This window comes from Jaculus jaculus, chromosome 9, assembly GCF_020740685.1.
Source record: "Jaculus jaculus isolate mJacJac1 chromosome 9, mJacJac1.mat.Y.cur, whole genome shotgun sequence".
Classification (NCBI taxonomy): domain Eukaryota; kingdom Metazoa; phylum Chordata; class Mammalia; order Rodentia; family Dipodidae; genus Jaculus; species Jaculus jaculus.
This window is the reverse complement of record NC_059110.1, coordinates 49,381,267-49,392,679: the sequence shown is the minus strand read 5'-3', so window position 1 is coordinate 49,392,679 and position 11,413 is coordinate 49,381,267. Positions and strand designations below refer to the sequence as shown.

Sequence of the window (11,413 nt, the reverse complement as noted above, 5' to 3'; positions counted from 1 at the left end):
ACCTTGTCACCTAGAGGCTCACCTTACCATTATGTAATGGATTTTCAGCCCTATCACATAGACATTCATTTTAACATGATGTAATACACTCCCAATGCTGACACTTATAGGTTCACTTTACCACAATGTAATACACTCCCACTACCACCACCTAAGACTTCATTTTATTAAGATGTAATAGAATCCCCACACCTCACCTAGAGGTTCACTTTAACATGATGTAATGTATACCAAACCTTGTCACCAAGAGATTCATTTTATTTTATTTTTTAAGTTTTTTAAATACATTTTATTTATTTATTTGAGAGAGAAAGAGAGAGAGAGAGAGAGAGAGATTGAGAGAATGGGTGCACCAGGGCCTCCAGCCACTGCAAATGAACTCCAGATGCGTGTGCCCCCTTGTGCATCTGGCTAACGTGGGTCCTGGGGAATCAAGCCTCGAACTGGGGTCCTTAGGCTTCACAGGCAAGTGCTTAACCACCAAGTCATATCTCCAGCCCAAGAGGTTCATTTTAACATGATGAAATCCACTCCAAACCCCATCACCCAGTGGTTCACTTTAGCATGATGCAATATACTCCCAACTCCATCATAGTGAGGTTCACCTTAACATGATGTAATACATTCCCATCCCCATCACCTAGAGGTTCACTTTAACACAAAGTAATATATACCCAACTCCATCACCTAGAGCTTTACTTTCCCACGATTTAATACACTCTGAACCCCGTCACCTAGAGATGCACATTACCATGATATAATAAACTCCCCATGATGTAATACAGTCCCAACTCTGTCCACTAGGGGTTCCCTTTTACATGATGTAATACACTCCCAGCCCAGTCACCTAGAGGTTCATTTTAGTATTAATGATATAAAATTGTATTAAGACTGCTTTCTTTTTAGTAATAGGATTAATCAATTTGGTGTAATTTTTTAATAGCCTTATAAGAAAGATAATTAACCACTTCTCACCTTTTGACTAAGATCAAGTATAGTATCTGTTCTTATCTGTTTAATATCTGATACGTCCTCTATCTGAGGACAATATATTAAATGGATTTTTGGAGCTTGGAGTTGGAATAGGAACTTGCTCCATCTATTCCACGCATTGACCTGGCATTGCAGTACCTCTAGGAACGGTGCACCCCCTAGGGGGAATAAAAAAAAAAGAAAGAAAGATAATTAATGATGGGGTGAGATGAATTGATTGAAGAAACTGGGAAGGAATTTTTCAATGATTACTTGTTAAAAATGCCTTTTCAGTGGTACTTAGATCAGAATGTTAAAGTATATAAATAAAGGTTTGCAGATGTAAAAAAAAAAAAAATTTCAGGCCAAACCTAAACACCATGCCTAAAGTTAAAAGGTTTTTAAACTGTTTACAAACTTTAAGAAAAAAACAACAACTAATTTTCAGGATAAAATATGTTGGGATAGCTTGCTTAAGTTTTATCAAATTTAAGTCATGGGTAAAACATAAAATTGTTTTAATAAAAATTTCTATGGTACATAAAATCAATAGCTATCAAGTTTAAGCCAAAATCATTGGTTGTCAAGTAATGTTTTTTCTTTCAAAAAATTTATCAAGGGTTATATTAATATTTACCTAGCTGTTTTGGCTCAGAAAAGACCAGATTCTACTCTATTGTATGTAAAATAACTGTCTCAATTTTGGCACCATGATAACATTTCATTAGATTTGGTTAACTTACATTAAAAAATTTTAGCTATACAGAACAGTCATCTTGATTTTGATGCTACTAAGGCTGCTAATGATTTATTTACTACAATTAAGTCTGTGTTGCCTGGTTGGGACTCTCTAAGTTCCTGGATAGGCAGCTTTACAGCTGTGGGAGTTTGCCTTCTGCTTCTCTTATGCCTATTGCCTCCTTTCTTCAAGTGTTTAATAAAGTCTACTATAAATGTTTGCACAGAGGTCTGAGCTATACACTATAGCTCTTGGCTCTCTCAGACTTTATCCTAGTTCTTCCTGACTTTTGTTCAGTTGGTGGCCAGAGATGGATAAGAAAGGAGAAGGAAAATCTAAAACAGAAAAACCTGCTGGGTCAAAAAGCACTGAGGATAAGGTAATCTCCATTGTGATGGGCTAAGAAAACAATGGTACTTTATGACTTTAAAGTGATAGGTTTATCTAAACAGGTGGTGGGAGGCCAGAGGTCCCCTGCAATGGAGTGTTTCTGGAATGCCCTTAAAATGGAGATTGCTCCAGGACCTAAGAAAAATTAATAAGGCCATGGTACCTATGGTAGCCCTACAACCAGGCCTCCCCACTCCAGTAGCAATACCTACAGGATATTGTAAAATCATTATTGACCTAAAGGATTGCTTATTTACAATTCTTTTACACCCTGAGGATCGTCAGCATTTTGCATTTAGTTTAGTTGTGGTAAATTTTAGAGTCCCTGAAGATAGTGGAGGCTACAATTCTGAGGCAAAGGGTCACTTTTATCTCTTATAAAAAGCCTCTTCTCCTGGTAATTTGTGACACTGACTTTATACCCACCAGGGTGTTCTGGCAGGAGGGGCCCCTCTTCTGGGTCCATTTACCCTCCAAAAGTTAAAAACGGGGAATTTCTATCCCATAAAAGTCTCTCCAAGAAATATCCTTCATCATGCCTTGTTTGTCCTAAACTTTTTAACCCTTGATACTCAGGGAAATTCAGCTGCTGATCGCTTTTGGCACACAAATACAAAAAAATACCTTTGCCAAAGCCATGTGGAAAGATCCTTTAACTTTAAAATGGAATGGCCCACACCCAGTACTCATTTGGGGCCGAAGACTAGTATGCTTGTTTGACATCAAAGAAAATGCTGCAAGATGGCTGCCAGAGAGACTTGTAAAACAAGCTGATGACCCTCCAGTGACATCTCACATATCCAGGGAAGGAGCACTTCCCTGAGAGAATATCCTTTTTTCCTAACAGAACAAAGCTGGAAGGACCTCTACTTATCTTAATCCTCTTACTCATAATTGGACTCATTATTATAAATAAAATCATGTCTTTTTACGTCAACAGATTAAAGCCATTAAGATGCAGCCTTTACAGGTCCATTATCACAGACTAGAGCTGGTGGATCGAGGCGTTGCCACTGAAGACCTACCACCTACAGTTGTCACTCTCCCTTGATCTTACATTCTGTACTTATTCACTATACTACTGTCCTCTACACCTCTGCTATCACTGCGGTCTCCCTGTCTTGGCCAAATAGCTACCCCTCCTTTAGGAGCTGCATATGGTTCAGACCTATACATATTGGCTCACAAAGAAGTGAGTGCAATATGGGCACCAACGTGGGTGAAAGGCAAAGCACTGCAGGGGAAGGTCCCTATCTGACCACTTCTGGATTCCCTGAGAGGTATACATGGCTTGCATGGAGGTTGGTACCATAACTGTTATCACTAAGACCGTGCCTTGCTCTCTGGCCACATAGGCCCTGCCTTCCCTCCCCAAAAGGTACCAAAGGCTAAAGATTGTGGGAAAAAGACATCCCCATGGGAGGAGTCGGGTCCCTACTCCCCCAGTTGGTTACTGCCCACCGCTGCCAAGCAGGCCTCCCCCTCTTTTTGTATAAAAGAAGGGAGGATGAAACAATATTGGAAGTAAAACTCATGAGTTAGCATGGCAAACACATATTCAGAATAGGAGACAGTTCCGATAAGGATAACTCATTCCTTCCTCCACAGGAAGGTAGGTGATGTGAGAAATATCCAATGTAAACAGTGTTTCATTCAATGCTTTTCTAGTACTCTATCAGATGTTTGGTATTGGTCTTTGCTGCTAGAAATCAGAGCTCATGTAGAAGTAGTAAGTATAGCAGGTTGGTGATAGGAGCCAGTACTACTGGGACTGTGCATAGCATCCTTACCTGCCAACAAGGCCACTATATTTATGGGTCCACTGCACTAGCATTGGACTGCCAAGAATGAAAGGTGGTTGACATCTAACCAGACCGTATGCCACCCACCTGGCTGTGAAGAGCCTCCTTGCTGATGAATGCTGTCTAGTAGGCCACAGTGTGAGGCATGAGGATGTAGATATTTGATTCTGCTTCCAGAGGTGTATCCATGTGACTCTTCATATTCAATGTTGTAATCCTCCTTATTCTACTGCTCTAACCAATCAACCAAAGGGCACATCATTGCACAGAAAGGCATGTACATATTACATCAGGCTAATATTTTCTCTACATAGCAAGTATTCTATGCCACACTTCTTACAATCACATTATAGGAATACTTGTGAATAGGACAGTGTCACAACAAATCATGAAAAACAACATTATTAAGCCATTCCATTTTCAAAACAAGCCCACATTTCCCCCTCTGTCACTGATCACAAGGAGGATTTCATAAAGCCCTAGGTGTGAAAGTGTGGAATGATGAAAAATCACCAATATAGCTGTTTGGTGACATGGGAATGTGGTCACCTGTTTATGAAACTTACTTGTGTTTAGTGAAATTACTTAAGCCTAATCCTACCCATATTATTTTCCTTATATGACAGATTGCATCTGTGCAAACCCACCCAATAACCTCGATGGTTAGATAACATACAGCTCAGAGTAATACCAGTAATATCAGTTTCTTGATGTCCCATGATTAGAAGTTTATTCTCTGGTGGGACCCCCGTGGCATATTAGAAACTGCTTTGCAAACTTTGAATGGATCCTTGAAGCAGAGTACATAACTTGACTCAAAATTCTGGAGCGCTGAGTCACCACTCTGCTAATGGATACTTCTGACACTTCTGAGTCTGACCAGTACTATAGCTTTAGCAACAAAGAAGCTTGCTTTGTTTTCAGGACCTGCTGCAGTATCTTCTCTTGCTTTAGAACCTACTTGAAACTGGCAAGCTTCTGAATGACTCTAAATGGGCTCATCATCGTCCATGTGAACTATAGTCTCCAAAAGTAAGAGACCAAATTGGTGTCTCATGGCTGTATCAGGAATGCATAGTTCAATGACTAACTGCATCTGTTTCCTGTGTGCTTAAGATTGACATAATGAACCACAAGAGCCCCCCAGTTTATTTATGGGGTTATGATAGTACTTGGTTCCCTTGTTATCAGTGTTACCTCATATTCTACATCTAGCAGCTCCTGAATGGTCTGGGTAAATAAGTCTTTGCAAGAATGTTGAGTGTTAATGTACATATTTGTATGAGGATCACACTTGTTCTTCAGCCATTGGGCTCTATGCCTTTTAACTGGCTCAGTCTAGAAACTCAGCCAGAGGATTTGCTCTTTATTATGCTTTCTGACTCTTGTCTTCTGTTCACCTGCTTTGGATTGTTTTCTTGTGATAAAAGTCAAGCAGTAATTTTATAGTTTGACTATCTCATCCCTAGAAAGTCTTATTTGCCATTACCCCAAGTCTCCAGGATCCCAGAAACCTGGTTACCCATCTAGTCTTGCTGCTTATTACACTGACTATATCTATCTGGCCTTTGATATTGGACTGAAATTATAGGGACTCTCAAATCATGGATTGTTTTATTCCCATGGCTGCAACAGAGCTGTATTCTATGGTAGCATGTCTACTGTCAATCCTTTATCATATGAAACATGTTACTGCATTTCTAATTTCCCTGGGAAGGGAATAGCCTAGGAAATCCATTGTTAAAATCTTACCCCTTGAGCCTTCTAATCTATTCCTTAGAATTTGAAAGCATATCTATACTTTTGTCCAAGTTCTAAGACACCTTTATAACAATGTGTTGGGACACATTCCATATGTCCCTAACATGATGTTAAAGCCTGAGTCATGGCAGAATGTTGCTAAACCAATCAACTCACCCATTCAACTTTAAATCCCTCTCATCCTATTCAATTTAGTACCTTCAAATGTCTCTTCTTCTTTCCTGTCAGAAATTATTTCTTACCATAGCAGAAACTGCATCTCCTATCATGACACATTATCAACATCTCAGTAATTAGGGGAGAGAGTGAGAGGAATCCCAAGAAGGAAGAGTGTCAAGACACTCAACTCAACTCAGGGAGGTTTGTAACATTTCCAGGCAAGGGAAGACTGCAGTCTTATAGTATGTGGGAAGAGACTGGCTTCTACAGCCTCAATGATTCAAAGAGATCCAAAGCCCATGCATAGTTCCCCAGTATCCATGTAAAGCCAGATGTGCAAAGTGGCACATGTGTCTGGAGTTCATTTGCAGCTGTTGGAGGCCCTGGCATGCCCATTTTCTCAGTCTGTGTCTTCTCTCTTCTCTACATTCTCACTCTCTCCTTGCAAATAAATCAACAGATATTTTTTAAAGTGCCTGGGGGACATGCAGTTACATTCAAACTATCACACCTCTGTATTCATGAAGCATCCCTTTGAGACTGTAAGTCAAAATAAACCCTTTCCTCTCATAAGCTGCTACTCATCTGGTGTTTTTTCTCAGCAACAAGAAGATAGGTGTAACAAAGTGACTTACTTTCACAAACTGTAGAAGACAGGAAAGACGAAGCATGCTGAGAGGAGGAAGGTGGAGAGTCAATAAAAAGACTGAACAATTAACTAAGTGCAAGTCCTCTGAGAAGTCTGTGAGGAAGTATGGCCTCCAGTTCAGAAGTGTGCTAGAGTCCTGCACATTTGTCCCTTGCTGTTTCCTGGACCTTTGGTTGAGGGTTCTCCAGAATATATTCTTCCCTATACTTTGGGCCCAGTATGAACACAGGTATATAAGCTGCTTCTGAGAAAGACTTGGAAAAGAAAGTCAGAAAAATATGAGGGTGACATGTGTTAGGACCTTGTGGCATACATGACAAAGTCCTCTGCAACTGCTAACAATTAAAAGTAGGCTGAGAAGAGCAGTACATGTTCCAAACTTCCATCTTTTCACCAGTGCCCAAACCAGAGCTATAAAAAGGCTCTTGGAACTTCTGGCCAAGATGGGGACAACTTCTGGCCAAGATGGCAACCGCCTAGCTACACTGCAAATCCTGGGGAAAGAAAGGCAAGACATTAAGTGTATACTGGGGCTTTTAGGGGAGAGCAACCTCCAATAGATTGTCAGTGAGAAGGCACAGAGGTGGAGAAAACATGGAATCATGGAACCCCTCATGGGCGGGTAGCCCACCCCTGCCCCTAAATAGCCACCATGTCCGCAGCTGCTACCACTGCGTGCCGATTGATCCCTGCATGCGGAAGCTTAGACAGCTCCGCACACTCGCCCATCTATTGCTCTGGCCACTGCACATTCAGCAAATCCTGGCAATAACAGGGAATCCCTGATTCCTTCAGGAGTGGGTAGCCCAAACCTCCCTATATCCACAGTGCAGCTGCGCGCAGATCAATACCTGTGCATGGAAGTTTAGACTGCTCTGCCCACTTGCTCGCATACCGCTCCTACTGTTGCACACTAAGTGAGCCCAGTCCCACAGTAACTGCCACACAAGCTCAGACAGTGTCTCTCACTTGTGCCAGCTCAGGTGGTATCCCCTACCTGTCTGCAGTGCCAGCCATCCGCCATTGTCCTGTGGTGGGAGAGTGCAGACTGCTTCCAGGTCCAAGTGTCCCCAGCCAGAGTTTGGGCTGCTTCACTTGGTACCTCAGTGTCCCTCCTAGCTCAAATGCAGGCAGCTTTGGCGCATTACCGATTGAGAATTCAGGCAACTTTGGCGACCCTGACAGGCAGTAGATAGGTGGCTTTGGCAAGTGAGAGCCAAAGCCCAGGCTGCTTGGCAACTACACCACACTATCTCAGATTCCCATTGTACTTGAGTCCATGCTGATCCACCCACCTACCTGCCCATACACTGTCATGGGCAGACCACGGCACAAAAGGAATGACATGAAAAATCAAATGCAAGAAAATCCAGTCCTACAATGAATACATCTAACCAAAACATAAAAGAGTCATTAGGATCAGAACATCAAACTGAAACAATGAGCTAAGCAACCGTGACCAACCTACTGGTAGAACTTGCAGGAAAGCAACAAAGGACCAATAATTGTGTGGATGCTACCATCACTAAGCTAGAACAAATAGATAATAAACTGGAAGGAGTTCAAAGAGAGTTAAGAGTTTGAGGGAGAGTGAAAAAGAAGAAGACCTTAAATATCAGCTGGCCATACTAAATGAAGACATAAAGAAATGTAAGGATGAATTCCAAGAATCATCAAGAAAATCAGAAAATGATGTGAAAAGGGACATAGAGTAATGGAAATGATACATAGAAAAGCAGTAGAAAATGCAAACTTAATAGAACAAGTCCAAAACTCACAAGAGGCTCTCAAGAATAGGGTCAGCCAAGTGGAGGAGAGAAACTCTGGTCTGGAAGACAAGATGGAGGAAACAGTTAGAGAGATCAAAAATTTCAGTAAGTTCAAAAGTTCCTGTGAACAGAACATGAGAGGATTGTTGGATATACTTAAACATCCTAATATCAGAAGCACTGGAATACCAGAAGTAGAAGAATTTCAGACCAAAGGCATGGAGAACTTATTTAACAAAATAATTGAAGAAAACTTCCCCAGACTCTCAAGAGAAAGGCCTATCAAGATAGAAGAAGCCAACAAAACTCCAAACAGACAGGACCAAAGGAGAAACTCTCCAAGACATATTACCATTAAGACTCTAAACATTGACACCAAAGAGAAAATCCTAAAAGCAGCTAGGGAAAAACAGCACAACACTTTCAATGGTAACCCCATCATAATTACTTAAGACTTCTCAATGGAAACCCTGAAAACTACAAGGGCCTGGAAAGAAACACTCCAAAGTCTAAGAACCTATGGCTTCCAACCCAAACTACTCTACCCAGCAAAAGTATCCCTCATAATAGATGGTGAAAGAAAAACTTTCCATGACAAAACTGAGCTTCACAAGTATATGAACACAAAACCAAACCTACAGAGAATATATCAGGAAATTCTCCACAGAGAAGAAACAAATAATCAAACTCAAATGCCTACAAGAAGCAGATCACAATAACCAAAATCAGAGTAGGCACAAAAAAATCTTCAAAGCCCATGAAAACACAAACATACATCTACCACCACAACATGGCAGGGATCAAATAAAATCTCACAGTCATTACCCTAAGTATTAATGGCCTTAATTCACCCATCAAGAGACAGAAGCTAACAGGATGGATCAAAAAATTAGACCCCTCAATCTGTTGCCTTCAAGAAACCCACCTCACCACTAATGGCAGACACCTCTCAAGGTGAAAGGGTGGAAAACAATATTCCAAGCAAATGGGAATAAGAAATAAACAGGTGTAGCTATATTAATATCAGATAAAATTGACATCAAAAATGATCAAAAATACAAAGAAGGCTACTTCCTACTTATCAAGGGAACAATCCATCAAGAGGATGTTACAATCATAAATATGTATGCACCAAACTAGGGGCACCACAGTTCATAATAAAAAAAACCTAATTAACAATAAAACAGAAATAACCACCAACAACATCATAGCTGAGGACTTAAATACACCATTATCAGTAATAGACAGATCATCTAAACAGAAACTCAACAAGGAGGTAAGAGAGCTCAACAAAACCATAGATCACTTAGACCTAACGGACATCTACAGAACTTTCCATCCGAAATCCACAGATTACACGTTCTTCTCAGTGGCCCATGGAACATTCTCTAAAATAGATCATATACTGGGTCACAACAATTTATGAAAATTGACATAATTCCCTGCATGATATCAGATCACAATGCTATATTGCTAGAAATCAGCAACAAAAGACCCACTGAGAATCCCAAAGGCACCTAGAAACTGAACAGCACACTATTAAACAATAAATGGATAGTGGATGAAATAAAAAAAGAAATATCAAAATTCCTAGAACTGAATGACAATGAGAACACATCATACCAAAACTTATGGGACACAATGAAAGTGGTCCTCAGGGGAAAATTCTTAGCATTAACTGCCTTCATAAAAAAGACAGAAGGATCCTAAATCAACAACCTAACCATCCACCTAAAGGCACAGGAAAACCAAGAAAAATCCAACCCAAAGAGCTCCAGAAGGAAAGAAATAATTAAAATCAGAGCAGAAATTAATGAATTGGAAACTAAGGAAACAATTAATATAATTGACAAAACAAAGAGCTGGTTCTTTGAAAAAATAAACAAGATTGACAAACCCCTGCCAAGTTGATCAAGCAAAAAAAGGAGAAGCTTCAAATTAACAAAATTCAAAATGAAAAAGGAGAGATCACAATAGACATAAGTGAAATTGGGAGAATCCTCAGGACTTATTTCAAAAACCTCTACTCCACAAAACTGGATAATGTAGAGGAGATGGATAAATTCCTGGATGCAAACCATCTATCAAAGCTAAACTCAGAGCAGATTAATAACCTCAATGAACCCATCACACTAATGGAGATTAAAAAAGTAATAAAAAAAACCTCCCCCAAAACAAGAGTCCAGGACCAGATGGCTTCCCAGCTGAATTCTATCAAATCTTCATGGAAGAACTCAAACTAATCTTCCTAACACTGTGCTACACAATTGAAGAACAGGAAAAGCTACCCAAGTCCTTCTATGAAGCTACTATCACCATAAATCCAAAACCAGTCAGAGATGCCACATGGAAATAAAACTACCAGCCTATTTCTCTGATGAACTTAGATGCAAAGGTCCTGAACAAAATCCTTGCAAACCGCATCCAACAACACATTATTTAAGGTATTACCCACCTTGACCAAGTGGGATTCATCTCAGGAACACAGGGGTGGTCCAACATACAGAAATCTGCAATGTAAAACACCACATGAACAAGGTTAAACATAAAAACTACATGATTATCTCCATAGATACAGAAAAGGCCTTTGATAAGATAAAACATCACTTCATGGTCAAAAATTTGGAGAGAATCAGCATGGTTGGTTCATATCATAACATAATAAAGGCAATATACAAAGCTCCGAAGGCCCAAATAATAATTAATGGAGAGAGACTGGAGTAATTCCCATTGAGACCATGAACAACACAGGGTTGTCCTCTCTCATCTCTGCTTTTCAGTATAGTACTGGAAGTCCTAGCTCCAGAAATAAAATAGGAGAAATAAATAAAAGGGATACAATTTGGAAAGGAAGAAGTTAAGTTAGCTCTATTTGCTGATGACATGATTGTATATGTAAGAGACCTGAGAGACTCCATCCCAAAACACCTGAAGGTGATTAACTCCTATAGCAAAGTAGCAGGATGAAAAATCAATGCACAAAAATCAGTAGCATTTCTATATGCAAATGACAAAGATACAGAGAAAGAAATAAGGGACATGGTCCCATTTTCAATAGCAACAACAAAAAAAATACTTGGAATAATGTTAAACAAGGAAGTGAAAGATCTATACAATGAAAACATAAAAATGCTAAAAAAAGAAATTGAGGAGGACTTGAGGAAATGGAAAG

General features: G+C 39.9%; 1 non-coding gene across 1 annotated transcript; it reads left to right on the top strand.

The window, feature by feature from the left end:
* Positions 1-963: 963 nt before the first annotated feature.
* LOC123463655 lies at positions 964-1,153 on the top strand. Its single transcript, XR_006639058.1, has one exon. It is a non-coding gene; the product is annotated as a U2 spliceosomal RNA (small nuclear RNA).
* The last annotated feature ends 10,260 nt before the right edge of the window (positions 1,154-11,413 follow it).